Below are 22053 nucleotides of genomic sequence, written 5' to 3'. Positions count from 1 at the left end.
AACGTCTGAAGCCTGCAGAAGCACGGTACAGCACTTTTGGAAGGGAGATGCTCGCAATCTATTGTTCCATTAAGCATTTCCGCTACTTCCTCGAAGGCCGTGAGTTCTACATCTTGACAGACCACAAGCCCCTCACCTACGTATTCAACAACAACAGTTCCTCCTACTCAGAACGAGAAATCCGTCAGCTCTCATTCATCTCCGAGTTTTCTACAGACATCCGCCACGTTCCCGGGGTCGAAAACGAAGCAGCTGACGCCTTGTCTCGCGTCAACGCTTCCGGCACAGAAGTCCTGGACTTCGAAGCTATGGCCGCAGCTCAGCGGGACGACCCCGAGTTGACAAGACTGAAAGGAGGGGGATCTTCACTCGTGCTCTCGGAGGTTGCACTTCCCTACGTCCAGAGCACGATAACCTGCGATACCTCCCAGGCAGCACCACGACCTTTCGTCCCACTGAATTTTCGCCGAGTGGTATTCAACACTTTCCACTCCATCAGCCACCCAGGTGTCCGCGCCACCCAGCGGCTGATAACGCAACGCTTCGTTTGGCCCGGAGTCAACGCGGACGTGCGACGTTGGGCTCGGACATGTGAAACGTGTCAGCAAGTGAAGGTGACTCGCCACAATCGGGCTGCACTACAGGAATTTCGGACTCCTGAGTCGCGGTTTGACCACGTTCACCTCGACCTCGTGGGACCACTACCGCCCTGCCAAGGATTTAGGTACCTGCTCACATGCATCGACAGGTACAGCCGGTGGCCCGAAGCTATACCAATTGCGGACATATCAGCTGAGACCGTCGCGCAGGCCTTCATTCAAACATGGGTGTCGCGCTTTGGCTGCCCCGCCCGCATAACAACTGACCGGGGACGGCAATTCCAGAGCAACCTTTTTTCCGCACTTTCAACGCTCCTCGGCACGAAGCTGCAGCATACTACCGCCTACCACCCCGCCAGCAACGGAATGGTTGAGCGCTTCCACCGGCAACTCAAAGCCGCACTGGCAGCGAAACTTGACCGCCAGCACTGGGTGGAGAAGTTCCCGCTCGTTCTTCTTGGCCTACGCTCAACGGTGAAGGAAGACCTCGGCTTCAGCGCAGCGGAAATGGTCTACGGCTCAACAGTGCGCCTCCCGGGAGAATTCTTCTCCGACCAGACACCTTCCGCCCCAACAGCCTCCGATCACATCGAGAAGCTGCGCGCATGGCTTGCGCAACTCAGGCCTACAGCACCTCGCATCGCCCGCAACAGGAAAGTTTTCACTTTTCCTGACATGGACTCCGCTACCCATGTGTTCGTGCGACACGACGCAACGAAGCCGCCCCTTACTCCGCCGTACGATGGCCCATTCAAAGTTTTGGGACGTACTAACAAAACCATCACAATCGACGTGCGGGGGAAACGAGAAGTCGTCGCCGTTGACCGCGCCAAGCCTGCTCATATTGAGGTTTCCATTCAAGCAGCCTCTCACGTACGATTTCACTGCTAACCATTGGACTCTGACCTTTCGCTATTCAGCCCGTAACTGCTGTCCTTCTTTAAAAGCTCCGCAATCTAGAGGGGGAGCCTTTGTAGCGGAAGCTGCTCAGCACCACCGCATTCTTTTCTATCCCGTCAGCAGCTGGCCGTAGACAGCGCGCCTACTCGTGGCGCCAGCGCCTCGCCCTCCGTGTAGGGGGAACAACTTGTTGTCGGGGCCGGCTCCCGGGATTAGCCCTGGCGGCATGCTACGTCTGCTCGCTCGGGGGCCCCCCTTTTCTCCTTTTCTCTTTTAGAAGAACGCGGGGGTGCCTCCTTCTCTCCCTCGTCGGGGGGAACTCTCTGCACTCGGACGTAAGGAAAATAAACAGTTTGGTCTTGCAACTCCAAACCACCTCCACGTCTCCTTTCTCGCTTCATCCGGCAGCCGACATTCCCGGCTGCTACACCATCACAGGCAACCACTCTGGAGGCTCAGGCTGAGCCCTCCACACTTCAATAATCTTGACCATTTAGCGTCAACGTCCCTATGGCGTATGGCCATGCGGGATTTCCAAATTGCATGTAGGGCCAGGACCATCACGAAGTCGTAAGGTACTTCGTCACTCTCAATCGGCAAAAACCTAATGCCGTGAGCGTCCAGGGGGAAATCTTTTTTGAGGGTCCGCTGAAGTACGTCCCAAAAGAAGACCCCGTCCCAGCAGTCCAAAAACACGTGTTCTACATTCTCGGGTTTTCTGCACGGGTAGCAGTCCACCCCACCCGGCAAAACCATTCCCTTTTCCTTCTGCCACGTTTTAACATCAAGGGCGCCCGAGTGAAGTTTAAAGAAAAACGTCTTACACCATGGGCCAATCGCCATACGTCTCACACGCTTAAGCACATCCTGTCCTGGCCCTACACGGTACAGCGATCTATACAATGGAACGGGAAGTACGCAATCAACGAGGTCATTATACAATCGGCTGCGCCTCCTTACACGCTTGGATTGGTAGACTATGCGGACCATGAAGACGAAGCCAACGTTGCTTTACTGAAAGAAACTAGCGTTTAGTAACTCGCTCAACTCCATTACCGTACGGCCTCAAGGACGCGACCAGAGAGGATAACCAACTTCGCAAAACGTTCAAATTTTTTGCTACAAAGCGTCAACAGTGACGTAATAGGGAAAAAATTAAAACAGGGTTAGCGGTGCGTTAACTTGTTAACATTCAGATGGTACAATAAAACGGAACAAGAGGCATAAACAAATCCCACAGTGTCGTCCACACAAAGCCACCGTTCAGAGGCTTTGTGTGGACGACACAATGGTTGGGCAAAAAAGTGGCTGCTACGTTCGCCTTAGTATCCGGTCGAGCTGATTAAACTTTGCTGTGAATTCAAGAATAAAAAAACGCCACGGCAAACTGCTGGTACTTTGTAGCAGTTCATGTAACTCTAGCAGTACTTGATAAAGACACAAATGGGAAATTTGCCAACTTTATATACAACCTTCCCGCCTATCTCCCCCTCCTAGCAGGCGCGGCATATGACCTTCGGCTAACCTGCAGTTAGACTAGAAAGACGTGACGCCCCCGCACACGCGATCTCCTCCTTTCCCCTGTCAGTGACGTGTGAAGGAAAGAGAAGACGCGGCCGCTCTCCTGTTCTACCTAAATTCTCCCTGCCTACAAAACACGTCCGGGATGTAAAGCCGTGTTTCTCTACACCGCGCCCAAACGGCACGCGCAGCGACGTTAGTTTTCCGGTTGGGATATAAGAGCGCGTGCACGCTCCCGCTGCATGCATACACCGCCGCCACAACGAAGGCCGTTGCACGTCAATACAAAAAGATCGCCACTCGGATACAGAAACGGAGCACTTAAAAACGAAATAATAAAAAAAAAATGGCCGGTGCCTTGTTACAAGACTACTTGCGGGAGAAAGCCATTCTGCGCTGTCATAAAGATGTTCTTTTTTTTCTTTACCTGTGATGTCATTCTTTACGATTGTCGGTTCGACATTTGTTGGAACATCCCTTAGAAGTTAGGACCGTGGCAGACGTTCAGAAAGACGCACACATATTCATGTTTCAAAGTGTACGCGCCCGTTATACGCACGTGCCGCCACGCACGCACCAGGTTAATTCTTGTTTCATTCTCCCAGGATGCCGCGTAAGCGCTGTGGTTAGCGCACTCGGCTGCTGCTGTGGCGACTAGGGTTCAAACTCCACAAGAACCGAAAGTACCTTCTAGTTACAGCGGCGGCCATTTTGGTGCCATTCGTGTTGTCGCCGCCGACGAGTGCGGTCACTTTTCCCGTTTGATGAAACATCTAAGCTTTTCGTCTTGAAAGGCAAGCAAAAACGACGGACCGCTGTGCGACTAGCGAAACAAAATTCACGCATCTTCATGAAGTGAATCATGACGAGTGGGCGAAGCACTGGGGATCGTTCTTACCGTAAATCACCCGTGGCATTGCCCACTCGCGCATGTAAATGAGTGACAACGCGTGTGTACAGTATATACAATTCCAATCCAATGCAATCCGATAAATTCGATTTAATCCAATCCATTTCCATACAATACAATCCAAATCCTATCCAATCCAATCCAATCCAATCCAATGCTCCTCACGCATGCGCAACACTGTGTACACGAACGCCAAGCCCCGGACAAAGCGAGGTCCTAAGGTGCTTCGCCCCTAAAACCGTACTTTAACATAGAGAGCAAGTGCAACGTGAGGAAACAGCGCGAAACAGAGGAAATACACTCAGGAGACACAACCGGCGTTGCGTTCGTGTCTCCCCAGTCTCCCTCCCGCTTTTCGCGCCATTTCCTCACGTTTCACGCTGCATTGCAATGCTATGCAAGTTCAGATTTCTGGTGTTTGCTCACGGTTAAAAAAAAAATAAAAAAGACGACGAAGAAGGCAGAACCTTGAAGTTCGCGAACGTACAAGCATACGATAAAGTTTATCTGTAGCTGAAACAACGATTCCGCAATTCGTCTAGTGTGAGCTTATAACGTAAGCTTGAGCTTGGGCACTGTTATAGCTGGGATATTCCGAGCTATATATGTATTTAAATGACCGGAAAGGGCAGGTGATCCCGCGCCGGATATTATAACACATTTCTCCGATTACGGGTTCCTCCCTTATCATTTCACAGCGTCAAATACAACACAACCGCTGAATGATGACACTTGTGTTTTTTTGTTTTTTTTTTTTAATTAGGGTTCTGTAGAATGCCACTCAGCCACATAGTTGACGCAGCAAATGGCTTTTTCCCCAAGCATAGTCTAGTCCACGCAAACACGCTTAGTTCGAACTTCAGGTATATTCGATCTGATTGTGGGGTTTAACGCGCCGACGCAACGCAGGCGATGAGGCGCGCCGTAGAGGAGGGCTCCGGATTAATTTTGACCACCTGGGGATCTTTATCGTGCGCCGAACTTCAGGTATATTCGACCTGACGCTGTATATTCCCGTCCACATCTTGAGCATTTCAATGCGTGAAAGGGCCCAGCGAATGCAGGCTAACGTCAGGGCGCCGGTGGATTTGAAGAACACACCGCGCGGCCGACCATGTAGGCTCTCAGCAGCGGCCGAAGTCTCGCCTCCAGAGTCTCGCACGGCAAAACTTTCGGAAGTTATGCGGAGGTCTGCCAGTCTGACGCTTCCCTTTATAGGTATAGAAGATCAAGCTACGCTTTGCGCAAGGCGAGGCCTGGCGGGAAGAAAGTAAGAGAATATGTAGAACCCCATTCGCGACAAGTGGCTACGTGGAGGCAGGATTTTGTTTGTTTATTTATTTATTTATTTATTTATTTATTTATTTATTTATTTATTTATTTATTATTTATTTATTTATTTATTTATTTATTGTGCGGTTTAACGCACCGACGCTGCACAGGCGATAAGGCGCGCCGTAGTGGAGGGCTCCGGATTAATTTTGGCCACCTGGGGATCTTTAACGTGCAACCGAATTTTCTAATACACATGCGTTTTCGCTTTTCGCCTCCGTCATAAAAGCGGCCGCCGCGAATGGGAATCGAACCCGCGTCCAGGAGCAAGGGAATACAAGTAGCTCGATGGAGAAGGAAATAAGAGCCTTCAGAGGCAATGAATGGACTCGGGTTGCGAAGGACGGCAGAGGTTGGTAGCACGGGGCAGACAGAAAGGATGATGATGATGATGATTACGGCTACGACGACGACTAAGATGACGATGATGATGAAGACGAGGACGACAACGTTTCAAACCCTGCAACTTTATGATGCCATACCTCATTTTCTGGCAGTCTACTTATCTTTGTCATTCCAGTACATACACTTTTTTCCTAAACGAGTACTTCAACTTAAGTGCATTTATTGTGTTTTTTTTAATCCCGAGCCCCGTTCTTATTTCTCTCAGTTAGCGCCAATTTCCTGGCCAATCCTCCAGAGTGCGTATGAGAAGTTCTCTTGGCCTTAACCATTAACTACGTAGCGCGCAACCCACACATAATGATAGTTTCCAGAGAGACTAAACTACCATAACAGCCAACGTATAATTCGTCTCTGACGAATACGAACTTCGAGCACAAAAAAAAAAAAGAAAACTGTCCACAACATTTCCTGCGTTCAATTAAAATGCTGGAAAAATTACAGCGCACCGCACGAACATTGGAGCAACATTAGACGAGCTTCTACTTTTACCCGTTGCGGTGGCTCGGCTAAGGCATTGTGCTGCTGAGCACGAGGACCCGGGTTCGATTCCCAGCCACGGCTGCCGCTTTTCTGATGGAGGCGAAAAGCAAAAACACCCGTGTGTACAAGATTTCGGCGCACGTTAAAGATCCCCGGGTGGTCAAAATTAATCCGGAGCCTCATCCGGAGCCTACAGCGAGCCTCATCACCTGCGTTGCGTCGGCGCGTTAAACCCTCTACAATAAATCAATCAGCTACTACTTTTGAAGCTTTTGAGGTATTAACGAAAGTTTCCATCCCCAATCGTGCACCGGGGTTTTTTTTTTTTTTTTTTCCTTGACACCTCGTTTTTGGTAGAACATAACGACCATTACCATTCCCCTAATCGTAATCATCATCACCATCACCATAACCAAAGTCCACAACTACCGAATGGCATACTTTGAGGAACCAGGGGAAGAAGAAGACGAAGAAGAAGGAGGAGGCACGAAGCTGGCCCTCTGTCATTTCGAGGAATCCGGCCAAGGGGCCGATTGCTGAGCTCCGGTCAACAAGAAATTCACTAGCAGGTAAGCACGAGCGCATGCAGACACTGTAAGCCAGGCAAGCTGAAGAGCTACAGTGTATGCTCCGAGCCACACAACCCACATAAACCTCTTTTCGCCGGTTCAACCCTGCTCGCCCCCTCGACTACAAAGAAGATGACCTAACTTCAAAGTCGTCTAGTCGCCGTTTCTTTCAACGGTGATAGCGAATTTAACGTCTGAGTGTCGTCTATTCTCTCAGCAGTAAAGGAGACAGTATGTTATACTTGGAGGCATAGCATAACATGAAAGGCCACCGGACAAGCGCTGCTGTCGCTTTCATGTGTCCGTCCTTTTTTTTTTTTTTTTTTGCGCTTGCACCATGTTCTCAAATAGTCACAAACTCGCCTAGCAACAATTGTTCTGAATGTGCGTGTGGGGATGCATGTGCGTGTGCATGCGTGCATGCGTACAGCCCGACCCGTATATGCCATACAGATACTACAATTCGTAAAAGTTGTAGGACGTGTTAAATACCTTATACGAGGTGTCGCTCAATCTACGATATTCACACTGGTCGCGTGTGAGGCGCACTATTCCTTTTTCTTTCAGCACGGCGCGGCTGACGGGCGCCCTGAATTCGCGTTTTTTTTTTTTTTTTTTTCGTTGAAGACGTACTTTCATCGCTCAACATCTGTAGGCGATAAGGTTCGCCGTATCGAACGGGTGTCTCCCTTTGCACGACGTCGGCGGTATACACAAACACTGCATGTTTGCTCCACAGTGCCGCAGCTGCAAAAACAGCCATGGACAAGCAAAGCGACCGTACTTCGCGACCGGAGGATTTGATTTGATTTGCAAAGCCATTCATTCGGTGTCCAAAAGTACGCGTGACGAAAAGGACTTCGAGGATACGCCACTACCCGAACGCGCTTTGGCGATGGCGTGTACTATTTTTTTATTGAGTTGCGCCAAGTAAAATTACTAAAGCTTTCCCTTAAAACCTCATCTGCATGTGCGTGTATGGGTATACAAAAGCGCTTAACTCCACCTGCAAATAGTACTGAGTTCTAGGGCTTTGCACCGGCGCTCAACCGGACATGTCGACTGACACCTTCCCCCCTTCCCCTTATTAATATCCTTATCAGCGGCTAGTTATCCACTCCAGGATAAAGGCCTTAGCGGCGTTTATCCTGGAATGGAGTTCGGCCTTCGTTACTGGCTGCACTTCTCCGAATTCAACAATATGCGTCGTCGGTAACACAAGCATTGATTCGGTACATTTCAAATGTCGCCATCCCATGTGCCTCGATCCTTGGAACAAGCCCTCGCATCTGATTCGTGTGTGCAGCTAATTATCTTATCGCAGTCGCATCACTATCACGTCAGAGAACACTATCACAAAAACACAGCAGTTAGGAGAGGTAACGATATCAAGCAAAATGACGTTTGATTCGGTCAAGAATGTCGCCTCTCGGTCAATTAACAGTACGGAGGGATTCGTGAGAATAAATTTATAGCAACAAAGAAGCAGGAAAAAAAAAAACATGCGTCGGCCGGGAATCGAACCCGGGTCAACTGCTTGGAAGGCAGCTATGCTAACCACTATACCACCGACGCAGACGTTCCACAACCCCGCTAGGAGCGAACTTGACTTTTCCACTCTCTCATACAGGTTTCCTGAACCACCGCCTGAACACGCTCAGTGATCATTTTGGTCTCTATCACGTCACACAGCTTCAATTTCTGTCTTTTACGCAGTGAACGCCATCAATGAACCGTCCACCCGGCATTACAACAGCGCTGAAACATGGGGGGCAAACAGCAGCGTTCCGTTCTTGAGCTTGACAGCTTTGGTGTGGCGCGCACAGTGCCGGCTACATGCGCGCGCGAAACTTCACAATTTCGGAAACCGCACATTTTACATCGCAGTTCTCGGCTTCTCGGGCTCTAGGTGGTCGCCATTTCTTGCCGTCTGTGTGCTGACTGAAAAGTGAAGGCGCACTGGCTTTTCTTTTTCTTCGTGTGATATTTCGCCGCAGATGCCCGTGCTCTGGACCACTTCGCATCAAAAGGAATCGCGCACCGAGAGGTTTTTTTTTTTTTTTAATGTAGGCTGCGAACTGAACGCGCGGGTGCGGAGTTCGTGTTTAAATTTTTCTGATGAACGCGCCGCTGTAGGAAATACATCAAGCGCACGTCAATACGAACATCAAAGTTCCAGGGGCTCTCCAGAATTTCGATTTTTTGGCGGGAGGTGAAAATCCTCCTTTGGGGGGGGGGGGGGGGGGGGGGTATAAATCTTCGGGCGGGTGATATCGTGGTTGTGGAATATTTTTGGGGGGGGAGGGGGGTGGCGAAATCCATCTGGGGGGAGGGGGGTATAAATCCCTGTCATCAAACGCACACCCAAGGTTAGCTGTTTCGTAGCCTTTTTACTTTTTTTGACGTCAGCGGGGTGCGCGTACCGTTATAGATAGGCGCATGGGAAACGCTGCACCATCTAGCGAAACGGTCCAGCATGTGCGTAAAAAAAAAAACACAAGAGAAAAAATTGGCCGCGTATCTCCTCAATGCGAAAAAAGACTGCAATGTTCTGCCGCCCCTGCCCCTTAAACTTGCATTACTTTTTACGACTTTTTTTTTCTAAATCTTAAATAGTCGACCACCACACCCAGTACTGATATTAGGGGGTCGCAAGGTACATCAGCCATAAACTGCATACGCCCATCAGGTAGTTTAGAAATTGCTTAAAGATTTTTCACCCTTTCCCGGTATTGGCGTTCTTCGACCGCTGCAATTGCGTCATTACAGCGGTGAACCGGCTATTGGCCGGCTTTCTTTCAGCTGCAGCAATACACGCATTCGAGAACCACTTTAAAAGGACAGCCAAAAAAGCAAAGCAGAAACGTAAGGCGCGTCTGCTGCGACGATCAAATCACGCGGTGCCGCTCCGTGCTGGCGATAGCAATACCTTTCGTGGGGCTTCCAGACGCTATAGGCCTCCTGCGCTGGAGTTTTGGCGACATGCAGCGCCCCTAGCGGCCGACGCCTCTGGGTAGTACAAAAGCAGACGACTCTCGCCGCCCTCCATGTGTTTTCAATTACAAGCCAGAGTGAAAATTGGTTGTAGCGCTTTGTGGCGAGTTTAAATGACTGCATACTGTATGAAATAGCCCTTAAAGTAGTTGCAGAGGCCAAACAAAATAATATCCACTAAAAGAAGCCGATTTGTCGGCTTTCTTTTGAGCGAGCTGTCGCGGTGGTCGCGGCGTGGGACGGTATCGCCAGGTCGGGTGGTTTAACTGTTTGACGACAGTCACAGTTTTTTCTTCTTGCGTGCGGTCGACAAAGGAAAGTTCACGAGTAGCATAAACACGGAGCGCTGCTTATCCTATACCCTGAGGTGACTGCAAAAGGTTGCTTCAGCGGGAGGATGCAAGCGAACGCAAGAATTGCGCAGCCGACTCAGCTGACACTGCTGGCCTGACACCGCCTTTGAAACGAGTTGAAGTTTTGTTTCGTATTTTCGCAAACTAAATGATTCTTGCGTAACGTTTTACGCCGCACGATTTACGAACGGCAGGGTACATGTATACTAGCGAGTAGGTGGGGCAATAGTGCCAAATAAACAAATTAAGCGTTACTACCCAGTCGAAAATGACAACAGAAAAATTTCTGTAGTACGTCGTTTGTCGTATTTTTGCGTGTCGTACAGTCGTACCGTCGTAGTCTTGTCGTACAGTCGTCGTGTTGTGTCGTCATTCTGACATTTGTCGTGTGTAGTATTCCTGTAGCAATTTTGTTGTTTTATCGTGTGTTGTAGTCCTGTAGTGATCCTGTAGTATGTCATAGTCCTGTAGTAAACCTGTAGTGATCCTGTAGTATGTCGTAGCCCTGTAGTAATCCTGTAGTGATCCTGTAGTATGTCGTAGTCCTGTAGTAATCCTGTAGTATGTCACAGTTCTGATGCTCTACTGCGAGAATCATGCCTGTCTTGTCGAAGTCCTGATGCTGTGTTATGTATTCCTGGCGTCTTGCAGTCCTGACCTGTTGCACAATGCATTCATAACAATTCTGTTGCAGCAAATATCAGTATTTTTGAATCCAGCCTAGCACTGTATTTGGGCTGTCCACTGTAAGTGAACAGTTAAGACAGCCCAAATATGCCACGAGCCCATGCACAGGCAAACTGAAGAGATTACAAAAATTTTATTGTAGTTTCCTTCATGCACACACAGCTCCAGGCTCGAAAAAACAAGTACAAGTACCATTAGAATTGGCTTTCCGAAAGCTGAAAGTGCACCGTCCCTAACTACACGGATTATGGATGATCCGCGCAATTCTAACGCTGCAAAGTTGTCTGAAGCTGCAAAAACCTTATAGTAAATACACTACATTCCCAGGGAAAAGCCACCAATAGCTACAGGCTGCCACTAATGAATTGTACAGCTGCAGAAAGCCACAAAAAAACTATCAATGCACACCTCATGAAGCACAAAAACGACATCGCAAATTACATCCACCATTAAAAATGCCACCATTTCTCACAATGACTGTTTAGTATTAAAACGGTAGAGACACTGGCTCTGGTGTTCACACCAGCCAAATTGGCAAACAAGCCCATGTACCTCCTATCGGCGCGGATCAGCGAAATTCTGCGCGATATCTAGCCAGAAGCTTGTGGCGCTTGTGCATTTCAGCTTGCTCGCAGACCTTCACTTGGAGGTAATGCCAGAAGGAACCTGCATCGATAGAAAAAAAAAAAAAAAAAAACGAACATTGATGCAAGACAATGACAGGCAGCACAAAAAGACTGAAAATCATACTGCTAATACTGTGTCGTTAAACTGCGCCATTTTATAAAAGCTAAACACGCTTCTGCATGCTGAGCAATAAGAAGTGCTCTCTATTGCTGATAAAGTGCTTTTCACATTACTGTGCCTATTCAAAAACGTTCAATTTAAACGATACCTTGCAAGCCCCTTTCCACAACGTTCCTGGCAATTCTGGAACAAGTCAAGCCATTAGGACTTAGCTCAGAAAATGTCCTTTCAAAATCAGTTTTGTTTTCATTTTTCAACAAAAACGTGATTTTTGACATGCATTTGCATCACATGGGTGCAGAAAGGGGAGTGGTCTTTGCGCGTCACTGCTACTAAAGAACAATGCATGCCAACTGTAGGTACTCTGCATCAGCGTTTGGTTTTTTATTATCAGGGCATGAAGGGTGAATCAGATGATAATTTTTAAACGTCAGGTTTGCAGTCACACAGTAATAACCCCTGAAATCGGCTGAAAATCTCAAGCAGTGCCCGTTTGCAAAGTTACTTCACGATTTTAGGCAGTCTTATTGCCTTTGCGCACATTGTTCTTAGTTGTGTTGTAGTTCTACTTACCACAGGACCATTCAAACAGTTAACAACAGTTTCGGTTTTGTTTCTGCATCGCGAAATTCATATTTAGTGTTACTCTGCAGTTACTCAACTTCAAGCCTACCTGCCATGGTGCCTTGAGCATCCGCTAAACATCCTCACAAAAAAAAAGCATGCCACTCCTGATTTCCCCCCACCCTAAAACGTTTTCTGCAATAAGAACTTCCGATGCAAGTCAAAAGATAACGCCCAGTCACCAGATATCAGTTCCGACGAAAAGAGCACTTCAAACCGGCTTTACACACCCCCAGCTGTCCGCCTGCCAGTTTCGCTTCCATACAAGGGTATCTCCAGAGGTCTAGTGCTGCTCCTTAATTGAAATGTCTATTCGGAAAAAGTCTCCAATACCTTTTGTACTGTTTCATTTCGAAAATGTTAGGTGCGCTGCAATGCATGAGGCTCATAGTGCTGATCTTTATTATTCCACAACAGCTACTTGGCCAAAGTTTGCGGGGCACGATTTTAGCGCATTGCACCGCATTTCTGTAAGCAAGGCTACAATAGCGAGTCAGAAGGTGATGATAAACCGCAAGTTTGTTTTTAGCGATAACTGACAGTGAACGTCAACAAGCATCAACCACGGAGTTACGTTTTCAACTCCATGCACATTTTTTCGCATCGCGTGCTTGTCCCGAATACTGTGCTGGCTGTAAATGCAGTCAGTCACTGACAAAATGTTTTTACGTCACACGGGGACACATTGGTGCCTCTGATAATGTCAAATCGCCAGATTTCTTCCAGGGAACCACCCAAAATTGCCCATGTTGAAACGCAGGTTGGACTTCACCGCATGGCACGGGCACCACGTGTGGTAATTTTTTTATCTTAATTAGTTCTTACCAATGATTTTGCAGAAAAATTTTTTTTCTTGGACCCCTAAAAATCGGTCAATTTTCCAGTGCTAACGAGAGTTAAATTACTACAGCGTGACATCATACTCATAAAACTTTCCCCAAAGAGTTATATATAAGCCAGCTCATAAATCTCTAAGTAAAGTTAAGCAACGATAAAAGTTCAGCAAATTAAACACATTAAAAAGAAAAAGTGCCGATACTCCCTAATGCAAAATTTGCGCGCAGCGTGAACTGCAGTCTTCTCAGTCGAGGTGCGTAGTTGCCGTGTCAATTTAGACAACAAACTATCAATGACCACAATAAAAAAATGCCTGTTTCAGTAACTGACCATTTTGGATTAAAAGGACCCTGGAACACTCTTTAAACAGTGCCAGTAAACCTGCACAATGTTTAGATTACACTGCCAGGAATACCTGAGCCAAATATTACCAGTCAATGTGAAGCGGTGAGCACACAAATCGCGAAAGACGGGGAAAAACCAACCGCGCACTCTTCGCTCTTGGCATGGCCTAAACGATGTCATCGCGGCCATGGCTGTTCAATTGGCTGTCGCTGGTCAACTTTGCGACTCATTTCTCACATTTCTTGTGAGGATTCGCCGTCATCGGTGCTGTGTACCAATCTCTTCTATGCCTAAACATGCACGCGCAGTTTGGTATTTCTTTTGCTGAGTGCGCACGGAGTTTGAGTGAAAAACTCAATACTCTCCTTTCAACGAGACCACTAGGCAACAATTGCTTATTGCTTCAAAAACGCTCTACCAGCCTGAGCGCGCGCTTGCAAGCAGGCAGCCATGCCTGCTTTTTTGTGGCACCAAACCAGAATTGACTCCCCCCCCTCCCCCACGTTGCAGTGAATACTCCCAGCCTATGATATGTCCAAGGACGCCGAAGAGAACGCTGCAAGCCGCCCCCCTCTCCAGGAGAGAGCACACAGCTTTCGTTGCGTTGTCCGCAGTCGAGTTGAGAGAGAACAACTATGCGCGATTTCTAATCGTGTATAGTTTCGGTGACAGTAAAGGGCTTTTCATAATTCTTGGAAGGGCGATTTCTAGGACAATAGACTTTACCCCAAACTACATTCCGAGTAGTCGATGGCAAGTGCTGCAGGGTCCCTTTAAAACAGTAGAGACACTGGCCTAGGTTTCCAGCAACCAAATTAGTAAACATGTACCTTCTTATTGGTGCAGATCCACGGACCCTCGTGCTAGATATCTCACTAGCAGCATGTGTCGCTTGCTCATGTCCCCTGGTTCGCAGCCCTTCATCTGCAGGTAGTGCCAGAAGGGATCTGCATCAATAGAACAGAACAATACATGTAATGCAAGACAATGGCAAACAACGTAAAAAGACTGCAAATTAGACTGCCAAAACTGTGTTTTTAACCTCTGCCATTTCATAGAACTAAACACAATGGCTCCACATAGATGAGCTGCGAAGCCGGGCGCAGTCGACGAAGTGCACGAAACAAACCACGTTTGTTCATAATTTGCAAGGCAGCATACTTACCAGTCGTTTTACTGAATTAATTTTGGACAGACTCGAGCTTTATTCTAGCAAACAAACATGGGGCTGTCTGTTTCCCTTACTGTGTGCGTAGCACACAACCCAATTTGCTCGACCAGTGAAGACACCAGACAGGTCGCATTTGGCTGTTCAACATCCATGTGTAAGGCTGCACATGTAAGAGGATGTGAAACCTATAGTTTTGCATGCACGACCTACCCTCCTTCCTCTGGTCCCCACATGTGCACGCGTAAACCAGCAACTGTTTATATGTGTGTGCTTAGCAAAAACAACAAGAGCAAGCGGCACCCAGAAAATGGCTTCACTGGAATAAAACCCGAAGGGGGGGGGGGGGTTGAAACACAGACTGTGTCGTAGTAAAACGAATGCTCCCCGTGCTAAAAAAGTGGTGCTTTTCTCATTTATATTACCGCAGAGCATAACATTACACTCATAAAACTTCTCTCCAAAAGTATATGCCAGCTTGTAAAACTTTCAGCTAAAGGTGCCATGCAGACACATCACAAGTTTGGTTCATTCGAAAGGTTGCCACGTTAAAATCATAGTGACACCACTTTCATCCCCAAATAAGCTATATAAGTAGGGAAAAAGGGAATGGCCATGCAACCCACTAGCTCATTTCCTGCAACAGAACCTAGATATCCTATGTGCCCAGCTGTGCGATTGGCTGAGGCCGGCAAAAGCAAACACAAATTAGGTACGGCTTGCAAGCTTTCCAAATGAGCTATTTGCGCATAAATGCAATGCATATTCATTTTACAGCAGTACGAATGGTGCGAGAAACAATAAAAGTACAAAATACACATAAGCATACAAATATTGATGAGCACTGCTGTTGGTACTAGGCACACTATGCTTGTTGTAGCTGCACAGCAGTCCGCCGCTTTGGAGTTGTCTTATGTGACCCTGTTTGTCGAACATACCCCATGTTTTACAAAACGATTACTTTCTACAGTAGCAAAAACAAGCCAAGTTCTGGGACTAACAGAAAGAAAGCGTTAAACACCTACTTTCTTCACAGCCAGCGTCAGAGGGCTCGTGCTGGTAGTGCCGCCAGGCTCGTGCTGGCGCAGCTGGTGTTGGGTGCTGGTGGTTCTGCAGGGCTCATGCTGGCAGGGAGCTGCAGGCCATGTCCACTCTTTTCACTCCCTGGAGAGGTGCCTGAGTCACATGAAAAAGTGTTGCACTCTTAAAACAATACGCAGTACAGGCAATCAGTTTTAATAAAGGCTGTGGCTAGCGTTCCGTCCAGACGGAACAGGGCGCTGCGGGTTATCCTTCCGTCCAGACGGAATACAACTGAGAGCTTAGCGTTCCGTCCCGACGGAGCCGGCGTGAAATTTGTACAGTTCCGTCTGGACGAAAGCAAAACCGGCTGATTAGACGCCCTGCTCCACCTTCAGATGTGGTGTAGGGGTTGCTCCTCGGATAATGGCAGTATTGTACCGGGTTCGATTCCCCCCGGACATGCTTGGTTTTTGTTTTTCTTTTTTTTTTTTGCGTGGTTGCGCCAGCGTTGTGCAACAGCTAACTTCTTGCCCACTTTACAATTGACGCAGTGAGAGCAGTCGGTCTTGATTTCGCACTCAACCGGCTGCTCCGCTACCGCTCAATAGAGCCAAGGCCGACGTGTCCATCGCCAGAGTTCCGATCGCCTCTAGTTCGTAATGGTGATTACTAATTAACGGTTCTTCTGGCTAGTCAATGAGCGGAAGCGGTTCATTCAGCTGGGTAAATATCAAGAACGACTGCCCTCGCTGCTTGTTGTGAAGCGGGGTTTTTTTTTTTGACGCCCGCGTCTTCTAGCTGCCTCACTCAGAAAATGACGCGCGTCGCGCGCGGCAGTGGGAGGAGCCTGCGACTTGCGCCATTGGGGAGGCACGCGCCTCATGGCGGCAGTTTCGAAGCGCTCGACTCAGCCGGCTGGCTCCGCCAGCATAGACCGCCAGAGATTTTAGGCCACCACCCCGGCAGATACTGCATGGGCACTTTCACTAGCTGTGCGGATGATGTTTTGTAGTACCGTTCTCGCCCAAAATTATAAGCTCCTTTACCGCTCAAGCAACTTCGTGCGTGTCTTGAGCGGCATTTTGAGCGGTCGCTCGTGCTCCCGACACCATAGTTTCCCTACACCACTTCGCGGCCGAAGCCGCCTCCATGTTCCTGCCACTGGCCGCGCCGGTCGCAGCGTACCAGTGGTTCCGCTGCAGCGTCAGCACGACTGTGGCATGCGCGGCGCATTTTCGCGGGCAGAAAATGCTCCGTCCGATCGCCTTTCTCGAGTTTTGTAGATTTTTACCCTACCGGTCAAACCACTTCTGCTCATTGACTAGCTAGAGTCACCGTTACGAATCACCGAATCACCATTACGAACTAGAGGTGATCGGAACTCTGGCGATGGACACGTCGGCCTTGGCTCTATTGAGCGGTAGCGGAGCAGCCGGTTGAGTGCGAAATCAAGACCGACTGCTCTCCCCGCGTCAATTGCAAAGTGGGCAAGAAGTTAACTGTTGCAAAACGCTGGCTCAACCACGCAAAGAGAAAAAAAAAAAAAAAAAAAAAACAAGCATGTCCGGGGGGAATCGAACCCGGTACAATACTGCCATTATCCGAAGCACAACGCCTACACCAAATCTGAAGACGGAGCACGTCGTCTAATCAGCCGGTTTTCCTTTCACCTAGATGGAACTGTACAAATTTCACGCCGGCGAACGCTAAGCTCTCAGACGTATTCCGTCTGGACGGAAGCATAACCCGCAGCACCCCGTTCCGTCTCGACGGAACTTTAGCACTTGTATATCGTTCCGTCTGGACGGAACGCTAGCCACAGCCTTTAATAAATTGCTCCGCTTTTAAAGGAATTTAAAGTTTGGTCAATACCATTCTCAGCACGCACAAAATCGCAAACAAGTCATTCTACATAGGTGCAGATTGTCCTTTTATGAGACTAACAAGTCACTTTTAGGGTTGGGGCTGTATGAAAAATATAGAGCAATAAGTTGTGTTGCCCACTCATAGTCACATTGTTAGCAAGTCTGCTACAAAACATAAAACAGCATTGCCGTGTTCCTGCACTTTCACTGGAATTGCAGTTTTATGAATTTTTTTTTACTAGGCCTTCTCTTCCAAACAATCTCATTGTCAAAATCCTTTACAGCGAGTAAAGCACTTTTAACGGGCAGTAATTTATGCAGTGCCTGCAAAAAGGCCATGGCTAGCAACTAGATAAACCAATAGCTCAAAATCTTCATATAGAAGCCACGTGACAAGGTCGTGCTGCAGGGCAGTTTTGTTTTCACCCACCCAAAGAAAGGAACCTGTTCAATCAGGCTGTAGGCTCCTTAGATGGTAATGCCACATGTTTGAGGAAGTGAAACCTTCCTGCAACAGTTGACATTACAGCCAACTAAGCATGATAGTAACTGCAGTATCTGGTACGTTGCTTAGCTCATAATAGTGATAAGAAGCCATGCACACAGATGGAGCATTGTTTACGTACTGGTGAAAAGAACTTGCCGGCCACTCCATGTTGAGTGATCGCAGCCCCCGCATCTCGGCCTCCAATTGCACGACCCTCTTCCTTAAAACTGCTACAGGGTCTTGGTCCCTTGCGGCAGCTCGAAGAATGATGTCGACCTTCGCTGATCTTTTCTCTGCCTGCAATGAGAGGTCAAGAGATAACATGCCATACTTGTTCCGAGCCTCGTCCACCATAATGACACCTATTTAGAGCAACAAGCACACTTCAGTGTCATTTTACACGTGTTTAATGATAGTTATGAGGTCAACTTTCATGCAAATATTGACTTCCCCTAATAAACATACCTGAAAGCGGTGGCTATTCTAGCGCCTTGGCATTTATGTGCGTCATGTTCGATAAGAGCATTTACAAATAACATTACTGCAGTGGCTGCTGGCAAGACGGCCTTCACAGAAAAACCACGATTTCGAAGCTCGTACAGTCGGCAAAAGGCTTGTCTATAACGCGCGAGCGGCGTGCTCTAGACTGCGCGCGAGACACTTAGTGAGAACGCCTGGTTTGACACCGGTAGAATGCGAGCATGCGCGACCCGCATCAGCGCGACGGTTCTTTCCCTTGTCGCTGTGCCCGTCGCCTTCCATTCCGTACCTTCTTTCGTCGTGAGAAGCGCTGCCTGCACTGCCGGGCCGGGAAACAATAGCGGAAATGAGCGATTGGTAGTAGAGCGTTGGCTGCGTTTAACTACGCGCAACGCTTTTTTTGCGGCGCCCTACACAATTTAGACAGGAGTGTTTTCCTGTATGCGAGACAACGAACGACAATAGCAGAAAACGCATCGCTGCCGGTGTTTTATAGTAACTAGATATCGGGCCGTGATCGCTTGCACAGTGCACTGAGTATTGTGGCGTGAGCCCGTCAGCAGTGACATGCAAAGCCGAGCCCTGAAACCGGACAGTGGCGCTCAAGGGACTCATGCAGCTATTGGCGGAACGATAACGCAATGAACAGCTGTGCGCCAAGGCTAATGCAGACGAAAAACTCGCACAACGAGCGTTAAGGCGGGTAATCTCCAGTTTTGTTTCCCGGCCCGGCCGCGCAGCCTACACAGCGCTTATTACGGTAAAAGAAGGCGTGGAAGCCAAAGCGACGGGTGCAGCGAGGAGGGACACAGCCATCGCGCTGATACGGGCCTCGCATGCACACATTCTACCTATCTTAAACCAGGCGTTATCACTACGTGTCTCCCGCGCACTCCGGAGCACGCCGCTCGCGCGTTAAAGCCTTTTGCCGACTGTACGTGAGAATGTGGCTTGGCGACTACTCGACGCCGACACGAACAATGCAGATGAATTCCTAACCCGACTAACTGGTAGCCAGCACAGTCCTGAATAGAGCGTGTTACGTGGAAAATGTGCAAGGTGGTAATACGAGCCATTTTCTTCGGCGTCGGCGCCATATACGGTGAAGCGGATCTCCGCGCCTTCCGACGGCACAGCCGGCATGCCGATATTCATTCCTTACTTTCTGCGGTAGTGGCAGATGTAAAACTGCTAAAAAGCGCTCAGACACTGTTATGCACAATTTAAGGGTAAGAACACTTACCGGTCATGTGAACGATGGTGCCGTCGAATAATCTTCCCGCGTCTCGCTGTCGCCGAGCCAAAACACTTCCCACGCCACGCTCGTAGTCGTCGACGTCCACCACAAAAAAACTACGCTCGTCCGTAGGCCCAACGACTTCTCTTCTACCTTCCAAAACATACTGAACGAAAACGTTACACGGTTACGCTTTGTTACACGGTCACACTACGTGCATACGACAACGATCGACCAGCGCAAGAAAAGAAACGCGGCGTAACGTGCGTTGCCATGTGTGTTGCAACAGTGAGGCACAGAACAGGGAGGGAGGGAGGAGTGAGGGCTGCGGCTACGGCTGGCTACGGCTTCAGTCGGCCTATATAGGCGGCGTTGGTTGATGCCAGAAGATGAAACCGATGAAGCGATACATGAAAACTCAATCATTTTGGTTGTAATAATGAACATAATTTATTAGCGGGTTACAAACCTCTTGATAAAAATTAGCACTGTATTAACCAGTGATAGCAGCTTCCAACTTCAGCACGGTTCTTTCATGTGTTATCACAGTCACATCATTTTCTGCACCGTGTTTCTGCACTGTGCTCGGCTACATAGTATGTGCGCTGATTCTCTTTTCTTTTTGCAGTGGTCGGGGCTGCTTTAAGGCCCAACCACATGCAGAGCACTTTCGGCGTTTTCTCGCGTCGACGTCGTCGCCAGAAATGCACGGCTACGCGAGCTGACGCCCGAGCGACGCCGATGTCTACGCTCGCCAGATATCGGCGTCGACGCAGCGCGAGAGAGCATCGGAAAGCGGGCGACAGCGTCCGTCTTCGCGTGTTTTGGGGGCATTCCTTTCAGCAGAAAACAATCGATTTATTTTTAACTTGCGGTAATCGGTTGCCTTGAGACAAATTGCCAGCTATTTCTGTTCGCAAGCGCTTATCCATTTGTGGCTTGTTCGGCTTTCAACGGGGAGATCGGGGATCTGCATGCGATTTAAATAAGGGAGCTCTGGCTACATCGCATCCAGTATAAGCATAATGTGGCTTGTCTGCAAGATCGGTGCGTGACGAGCAAGCGTTATCAACGTCAGAATTCTAGCGGCGCATTCCCTTCCATTCGTAGCTCCCGTGGCTTGCGCTGACCGGGGATGTGCGATAGCTTTTCTTGACTCAAATGAGGGACCTGTGGTTACATCGCTCGTAGCACTAGCATTATCGTCCTCGGCTCCAAGATAGGTGCGCAAGAAACAAGCGTTACCACTGCTCAAGTCTCTCAAACACGACCAAAACAAAACACATCCAACACTATTTGTGGGCAGCCTCGTTTGCTACACCAAATTCTCTGTGCCTCCCTGTCTGCTTGTGTGGTCGAGGGGTTGGGTGTCGGACTTTCGTTTTGAAGTCCGTGGTTCGAATCCTCAAAAAGCCCTTTTTTTTTTTTTTTCTTCGGCGAGGGTTTGATCAGTTTTTTTTTTTTACAGGGTACAGTCAGGGTGCCAGAGTACCTTGCCTTTTAACCTACAAATGACGTTCGACGGTAATCTCAGTATCAAGGCAGCGCTGAAATTTGTTTTGCTTACACTTTGAATTCATGCACCTGCATTAGGTACATAACATGCAGGTTAAATCAAGAAGCAACTAAAGCAGTTTTGCGAGGTGCGTCTTCGTTTATCATCCTATCCTATTTTGTTCAGATTTGACCATGATGAATCGAGATACATTGCCAACATACTTATATAGCAATGAATAAATATGCCAAGTGATTTTCTTTTTTGCTAAAGCTAAAGCCTTGATAATTGCAGTTCAATAATCGATAATAACTGCTCATAAACGACTTCAACAGGATGGCAATTGACGTCCAGCAACGCCCGCTGACGCAGCTACTGGCGCGCGACTTCGCCGGTCTCATGCGGTTGCTCGCCCTCTCCTGAGTGCCCGCGCGTTGACGCCGAACGACGCCGACGATCGCGCGACGCGTGATTTCGCGTCCATGTGGTTAGGACTTTATTGTGGCTGCTTTATTGATTCTCTTTTAGTTTTGTCATTGGTGCTTCACCTGTTCGCCTTCTGCCACGATGTGGGTAGGTGTGAAGTTTGGTTTCAGCTTTTTTTCTCACGTACAATTTGGTTTTTATGGAAAGAAACTTCTTGGGCGTTCGCACCTTTTTATTTTTTTATTGGCTGTGAGTTGCGGTGTCGGGTTTAGGGCGATATTGTGTGTTTTATTTTGTTAGTCGTCGTGTTACAGCGAGCAAAATAGTAAACTCAATTCTGCTCCCGCGTCCCCGGTGTTAAAATTGGAAGTTTCATTTCGTCGTTGATTCTGTGAGCAGGAAAGTGGCAAAAATATTCTCTTTCATCGCAAGAAATAAACACATAACAGCTTTGCAACTGCAGTTGCAAAGCTGTCCTCACGACAGAATTATCTTGTTCGACTGTTGGCTGTTGTGTAGACAGATTCATGTATCGCGACATATTTTGCCACGGCAGCCGCATCTGTAGT

General features: G+C 48.3%; 1 protein-coding gene, 1 long non-coding RNA gene and 1 other non-coding gene across 4 annotated transcripts in view; all 3 read right to left on the bottom strand.

The window, feature by feature from the left end:
• Positions 1-22053, bottom strand: part of LOC144152601 (NADP-dependent malic enzyme-like) — a 173418-nt gene that overhangs the window by 117251 nt on the left and 34114 nt on the right. The window lies entirely within an intron of this gene.
• Positions 8220-8291, bottom strand: Trnag-ucc (transfer RNA glycine (anticodon UCC)). Its single transcript has one exon. It is a non-coding gene; the product is annotated as a tRNA-Gly (tRNA).
• LOC144151899 (uncharacterized) lies at positions 10315-18139 on the bottom strand. Its single transcript, XR_013318997.1, has 4 exons — positions 17986-18139; positions 15497-15647; positions 14134-14250; positions 10315-11416 (listed from the first exon to the last, which is right to left on the bottom strand). It is a non-coding gene; the product is annotated as an uncharacterized LOC144151899 (long non-coding RNA).

This window comes from Haemaphysalis longicornis, unplaced genomic scaffold, assembly GCF_048455015.1.
Source record: "Haemaphysalis longicornis isolate Haplotype H1 unplaced genomic scaffold, Haemaphysalis longicornis Haplotype H1 scaffold_9, whole genome shotgun sequence".
NCBI classification, from domain to species: Eukaryota; Metazoa; Arthropoda; class Arachnida; order Ixodida; family Ixodidae; genus Haemaphysalis; species Haemaphysalis longicornis.
The sequence above is the reverse complement of the archived record's forward strand: the minus strand, read 5'-3'. Positions and strand labels throughout refer to the sequence as shown.